Raw genomic sequence first — 7,261 nt, 5'->3', positions numbered from 1 at the left:
TCTAGTCCTGTAGAGACCTTTTGGCTCCATGTGCTTAGACAACGCCAGGTTTGTCCTTTTCCGGGTCTCATTTTCCTCTCTGGGGTAAGGCCATAGCCTACAGTCTCTGAGCTTCTTCCTTCTGCTTCGACCACTGGTTTCATGCTGAGTCTAAGTGTTGGAATGTGGATACGCTCGAGTGTTTTCCTGGGCCAGGGCCAGTTGTCTGTAAACCAGGTCGATATACTCACTGCTGTAGCACACAAATCTCAAAATGTAGAATGGCTCATTCATGATAGAAATTTATTTCTTATTTGCAAAAAGTGTAAAATGTGTTTCCCTGATTGGCGGGCATTTCCCTCCAAGTGGTGACACAGGGACCCAGGACCTTTCCACGCAGAGGTTCTGCCACCTTCAGTACTTGCCTCCAAGGCGACCATGGTTGCCTCCTTCAAGCTGGCAGAGAGGAAAAAAGCATGGACAGTTGAGTCTGGGAGATGGTGTGGGCCGTCTAGGAAGGTCGTGCATCATTCTGTTCAAATGCTATTGGCTAGAAACCAATAGAACTGATTTCCATAGGAATGCATAACTTAAGGCAGGGTGGGCAATGCAGTTTAGCTATAGGCCTAGGAAAAAGGGGAACCGGATTTGGCCAATAGGAGCCAATCTGTGCCACAGAAAGGAGAGTTTAGAGGAGAAAGGATTATGTGGATCTAAGAAGAGTAACACTGAGATGATGTTAATTATCTTTCTCTTTCTGAAGAGCCCAGGGCAGTCCTCAGCTGTTGAAGAATGGTAGGGCCGGGCTTAAGAAAATTTCCTGGCCACAGGGAGAAGCCCTGGGCTGAGTCTGGGCTGTGTCTCCACCTGGCTATGGACTGAATTTGATTTACTTGACTCTTAGGCTTCAGTTTCCTCATCTGTCAATGGCAACCAAAACACATACCCTAATTATCCAACGGGATTGTTTTGAGAGTCGAGTATAGCAACATCATGCACATTTTGGAAAAAACAAAAGAATGATTAAAATAGGGAATAAGCTCACACTGCAGGTGGAGAAAATTGTGTCAGCTAAGAAAAAAACCCCAACTTTCACCATAGTAACAAGGAAAATTTTTAGGGAACGTGCAAATAATTTCAAGGAATCAGTGTGAAACGATTTTGAGAACCGTAGGAAGAGAACTCACACTTAGGGGTAGCTTGGGCGGTCGGTGCATGAGACATGGTTTCTGGGTCTGGCTCTATACGAAAATTGCTATTTGACCTTGTGTGGGGGAGTTGCTTCCTCTCTCTGGGCTTCAGTTTCCCCCTTGCAAAACAAAAAGATTGAACTAAATAAATTTTGCTAACGTCTCATTCTCCAATGGTATGCTTCTGACTGTGCATTCAGTCCTGTCTGATGCAGGGGTCTGAAGGGCTTTAACCATTCATGCCGATGGCCACAGTGTTGACCGATGGGCTCCAACACACCCAAACGCCAGGCTAACCTTTCAACATGCCGGCCAACAGGCATCTCCAGTCTCTCACGTCCTCCAGCACATCACAAAGTTGTCTTCCCTCCCCGAAGGTTCCCCCTGCAGCCTTCCCCATCTCAGGAAAAGGCGGCTACTGCAGGAGTCCCCCTCCATCCCTCACTTTCATATTCAGCCTGTGTCCCCTTTACCAGCAGGTCCTGTCGCTCCACCTTCAAGTCTCACCCCTTGCTGCCATCACCGCTCACTGTGCTGGGCAGGACCTCGCCAGGCTCCCCTAAGCCCTCTCTCACCTCCCCCCATCCATTCCTCATGGTAGTCAGAGTGAGCTCTTCATTCTTTCCTCCATTCAGAACCTCCCAATGACTTTTCATCACATTGGGAATAAAATCCAAGTCCTGGCCTGGGCCTGCCAAGGTTTCTGAGCTCACCTGCAGTACTCTCCTGACCTTGGCTGCTCTTTCTCACACGCTGCTGGGCTCAGCTCTGTCTCAGGGCCGGGGTGCTCACTGAGCTGGGGCGCCCTCCCTCTAGGTCTCCTTCTGGCTCCTCCCCTTGCTCCGTTCAGGTCTCAGCTCAAAGGTCCCTTCTTTAAAAGCACTGGACCGTCCACTCTCCGCCTCCTTCGCTACCGAGTAATCCATTGATCTCTCACCCTCACCCTGATTTATTTCTCCACAAAGCACTCATCACTACCTGACATTATCTTATTTCTTTACTTGCATATTTTCTTTCTCTCCCACTAAAATGTTAATCCCATCAGTGCAGAGACTTTTCCTGTCTCGTGTACAAATGTATTTCTTGTGCTATCTTGTAAGCATTTGATAAATATCAACCAAATGAATGAATGCGTCAGTGAAGAGAAACTGACCACAGGCCATCTGCAGAGACTGCTGCCACAAGTGGCAGACATTCTTAAGCATATGCAGGAGAGCTGGACACTTGCTTTGATGGCAAGTCCATCTTCACTGGGGGTGAAGCCGGGCCAAGCCCCTGCCCCACCCATTGTAGAGTGGTGGCATTTGTGGAGGGCCTGGCTCTCTGGCACTGGAAGCCAGCTGTCTCTGCTCCACAGCCCTGAACAGATCCTGCACTTGGGGTTCTGTGCTCCCCCCTTTTCTCTTTTTAGGAGGCACTTAGCTGACCTCCCGGGGGGTATATCTGGCTTCTGCTCGAAGCCACTTGCTCTTGCTGTTAAGAAATGACTAAGCAGAATCTCTATCTACTGGTGGCCAGCTGCCAGCCTGCGAGAGTGGATGCAGCCAGCTCAGACGGGTTTGGGAGGACATGTCCTCTATCTGGAAGAGCCCCCTTCCTTTGCTGTATATTCAGAGGAAGCACAAAGCAGACACCTCCACATTGCCTTCCTTGCAATGGCCTTACCTCCTCTTGTGTGTGGTTTTAGGCTGACCCCCATGAGGGAGAGGGAGGCAGAAATTGGTATGATCAAAAAAAAGCCCTGCCCTCAGGGCTCAATGTCCACGTCATGCTGGACGTTGCAAAGTGACTGGTAGAGCATAAGCAGGTGGTGGCATAACACCGACACCATTTTTGTTCAGTGAGTGCTGTGTGCAAGGCATGACGCTAACCTCCTCAGCTACGTCAGCTCATTTGATTCTCACCATCGTCTTGTGAGGAAGGTGCTGTGACTTTAGGGATGAGGAAACGGAGGCAAGGAAAGGTTAAGGACTTTCCCAAGGTAGTGTAGCTTAGAAGTGTGGGGACTGCATTTAAGCACAGCTCTCCCTGTTTCCAAACCTGTGTGCCTGTCTCATCCCGGGTGCCCCTTCTACACAGCGCTGCTCAGACACTTCCTAAAACTGAGCACAATGGGAGGCAAAGAAATTCCAAGTAATTCTTCCAAATGTCTCTGCACCACCCACTTAGTTCACTTTAGAAAGACCCCTGCCAAGTTCAGTGTGAAGTTAACAGGTTTAATATGGAAGATTGGTTTAGAAGCGAACTAAATTGGGGACTACTGGGCGTAAGTAAAGCTAGAAAGGATTGTGCAAAATCATTTATATGCTGACATTTATTGCAAATCTTCAGGAGAGAGATCATACTGCCATTCCTAAGTTTAATTTATCAGGGACACTTTTTTCCCCCTAGGAGTATCTTGGGAGTGTAGAGTTCTATGAACACCCATTGGAAACTGCTGAGCTAGATAATATCCCCACTGACTCTAAAGATGCTCTGGGCATTCTTCTGTCCTCCTTGGACCACTCCACCTTCCCCATCTGGAATCCATCTACCCATCCATCCACTGAACTTCTACTGTGTCCCAGGCCCCACACAAGGTGTTTTCTCTTGCATCATCGAGTTTGTTCTTGCCACACCCCATTTTATAGATGAGGAAGCAGAGATGAGTAAGGCCCTGAAGCTGGGCAGTGAACAGGCTGGGATTAAAACCCATATTTGCCAATCCAGATTCACTGGTTTGCTTCTTCCTAGAAACTAGAGGATTTCGTCCTCTAGTTGCGTTTTCATGTTCTATCCATTTGTCGAAATCCCAACTCAAACTTTGTTTTCTACAGAAAGTCCTATTTCCCTTTCTCCCTCCCTGCCCTGTGCACAGAGACCCCTCCCTTTCCAGAACTCCCTTCACACCATCTCTAACAGAACATGGCATCCACTTCAGCAGATTGATGGCTAAGGAGTGAATGAGTGCACACGTGTGAGGGTGTGTGTCTTGGATCTCAAGAGGCATGAAAGCCAAGCTCTTGGCACACATCATCTCCTTTAACTGGTACATCAGCCTCATGAGAGAGCTACCAATAGACTCATTTTATAAATGAGGAAACTAATACCCAGTGAGGCTCAGACACTTGCCCAAGGTCACAAAGCAACTCAGTGAGGAGGCCAGGCTTTGAACCTAAGTCGTCTGGCCCCAAGACCTACACTCCTTCCACTGCTCCATTCTGCCTCTACATAGTTGAACACCTTGTTTTGTAGCTGAGGACACTGAGGCCCAGAGAGGGAAGGTGGCTAGCCTCAAATCACACAGCTGTGAGCAGCAGTGCTAAGAGGGCCCATAAAGGCTCAATCTGGGGACCTTTCTTCCCGGGAAGGCTGCCTCCCCAGGTTTAATGCAGGTCCCAGCTGCTGTTGCCAAGCAGCTCCTGCTACCTGGATGCTGTGGAAGTTGTTACTATGGCTCCAGAGACAGCAGGAGCCTGGTGGCTGCTCCCTGGGGACTAGCCAAGGAAGATCAGCCCACCAGCCTGCAGACCCAGCACCTAAAATAACCCAGGCAGCAGCCCCAGTGGAAACCAGGCAGCAAGCCCAAAGGAGACGACATAACCTTCCAACAGCTCAGGGCCAGATGCGGCTTCCAACTCCCAGTTTCCTGGGTACAGCGTCTAGGATAGCATAGGTGTACGTAGAGGCTGGGGTTTCTTCCTTTTATTTGAAAGAAAATAAGCTCTGGTCACTCTAGTCCTGGGATTTTGGGCTGGTGGGAATCGAAGGAACTAGGATCCAGGACACTCTTGGATCATGATGTGGAGAAGCGAGGAATAGTTTTCAGATTGTTGGTTTTCAGATTTGAATGCTCATCAGACTCTCTGGAAGAGCTTTCAAAAATGAGCCAGGTTTCATCCCGCACCTACAGAATTGGAATCTGTGGGGACAGGGCCTGGGAATTGGTATTTGAAAATGTTCTCTGGGTGAGTCTATTCTAGTTCAGGTTTGTGACCCACCATCCCAGACATGCCCCTTCACGGCTCTATCCACTTGCTCCTAGACCCCTTGTTCTCCATCTCCCATCCTCAACTTTCGCTTAGTAGCCGATTTTTTTTTCACTTGGTAAATTTAAATTCTAAATTGGCCCCGTCCATAGCAATGTGGGTTGGTGTGACAAAAACACTTAATAGGGTTTCTGGTATTTTTTCTAAATGGCAATTTTAAGTTTTGTCTTTAGATTGAAGTTTAGGACGGTGCTGTCCTGCAAGAGGAATATGTCCCTTGAGGCGTCAGTTCTGCAGAATGCGGTTGCTTAGGAGGGCTGTCCCCAAGGCCCTTTGTATCCACGGCAGTAGGTGAAATCAGAGGTTGCTGGGGTAACAGCAGCTGCCTGGAGACCGGCTATTGTACTTAGATTTCTCAGAGCACCCTCCCCAGCAGCTGGAAATACCTGTTGAAAGAGGAGAGTTTCTTTTCTTCTTATTTAAGAAGAGTTTGGAAAGTTACTTTTCTCTGGCTTGAAGAGTCAGGGATTTGTGTTAGGTGTAGAGGTGGCTGTTCCTTTCTCCTCCTACCCAAGGTGAAGTAAGAAAACTCAGATGGAACCTTGGACAAGGCTGTTCCTTCAGCAAGCTGAAGCACGTCTAAGGGGAGAAGAGCCACACTTGCCGTTGGGAGACTGGCCGGGTGTCGGCATCAAGCTGATCTGAACTCCTGGCTCAAGTCTAGATGTGCATTCTTACCTGGGGAGACTGTGCTGGCATTGCAGGGCTTCCGGGGAGGTTGTTAACAGCACCTAGTGGGAAGAGCATGGGATTCCATTCTGCACCTGCATGCTGCAATGGCAGGGCCAGGAAAGGATAAAGGAGAGAGGACTAGCTTTAGTTGAATACCTACCACGAGTTAGAGCTGGGTGTTGTGTTAGGTGTGGGGAAATAAAAATCACTAAGAATTTGTGCTTGCGAGGAGTTCGCTGTCCAGAGGCAAACATCGGGTGGGGGGTGGTGAGCAGTGGTAATTTTATTTGCTGGCTGGATTGCTGAGACCGATGAATGCCGTCTGCCGTGGGTGTGTGTGTTTGCAGGCAGGAAGGTGGATGTCATCTGCTATGTCTGGATCTAAATAAATCACACCAGGATTTCCCCAGCTCAAGAAAGCTGTGTATGGTGCCCTGTGGATGGCACAGGGGACATTTCCAAAAACAGTGATGTTCACACCGCCCCGGGATGGATGAGGTGTCAAAGGAGGCAAGATGGGAGTCTGGGTGGGGGCATGGTAGGACAAAGCAGGGAGTTCCAATGGGCACTCAGAGAAATTTCCCTTTTGTATCCTTTCTCAGAGCGCTGGGGACAGTGCTACGCCTTGGCAATATCATCAAAGTGGACTAAGATTTTGGGGGGTACGTTCCCCTTCTCAAACCCTTTGCCCTTTTAAAAATTTCTTCCATAGTGCCCCTGTGTCTTTGAACAGGTCTCTTTTCTCAGGGAGCAAAACCATCAAACAAGCCATTTATACCACTAATTTAAACCACTCTAGAAGACTTGTATTTAAAAGGAAGAGCTATGAGGTAATGGGTATGTTAATACGCTTGATTAAATTATTCTCCGTTGTATTTGTAAATCACAACATCACTTCGTAGCCCATAAATATGTATAATTATAAATTGTCAATTAACAATAAAATAAAAATAAAAATAAGAAATAAAAGCAAGAGCCAACAGACACAGCAGTGCTTAAGCCCACATTCTGGATGGTGGTAATCTAGACCACACGTACCTGACCGGGGAGACTCTTCAGGCCAGGGGTTGGCAAACTTTTCCAGTAATGGGCCAGACAGAAATCCGTTCAGCTCCGTGGGGCACACGGTCTCTGTTGCCACTGCTCGGCTCTGCTGTTGGACTACAAGAGCAGCCACAGACAATCCCAATACGTGAATCGGCGTGGCAGTGTTCCGATAGACCTTTATTTGTAGATACTGAGATTGGAATTTTATGTGTTTCACGTGTCATGAAATATTATTTTTCTTTGCATTTTTTCCTGAACATTTAACATGTAGAAAAGATTCTTAGCTCACGTGCCATACAAAAGCAAGATTTGGCCACGGGCCTTAGTTTGTTAACCCTTGCCTTC

At 48.0% G+C, this 7,261-nt stretch overlaps 1 long non-coding RNA gene across 1 annotated transcript; it reads right to left on the bottom strand.

Annotated features, from left to right (window-relative positions):
* Positions 1-333: 333 nt before the first annotated feature.
* On the bottom strand, positions 334-1,952 carry LOC123643914. Its single transcript, XR_006736951.1, has 3 exons — positions 1,883-1,952; positions 1,167-1,288; positions 334-435 (listed from the first exon to the last, which is right to left on the bottom strand). It is a non-coding gene; the product is annotated as an uncharacterized LOC123643914 (long non-coding RNA).
* Positions 1,953-7,261: the final 5,309 nt, after the last annotated feature.

Source organism: Lemur catta, chromosome 8 (assembly GCF_020740605.2).
Source record: "Lemur catta isolate mLemCat1 chromosome 8, mLemCat1.pri, whole genome shotgun sequence".
Taxonomy (NCBI): Eukaryota; Metazoa; Chordata; class Mammalia; order Primates; family Lemuridae; genus Lemur; species Lemur catta.
Note: the sequence above shows the minus strand (reverse complement) of the source record. Positions and strands in the feature narration are given on the sequence as shown.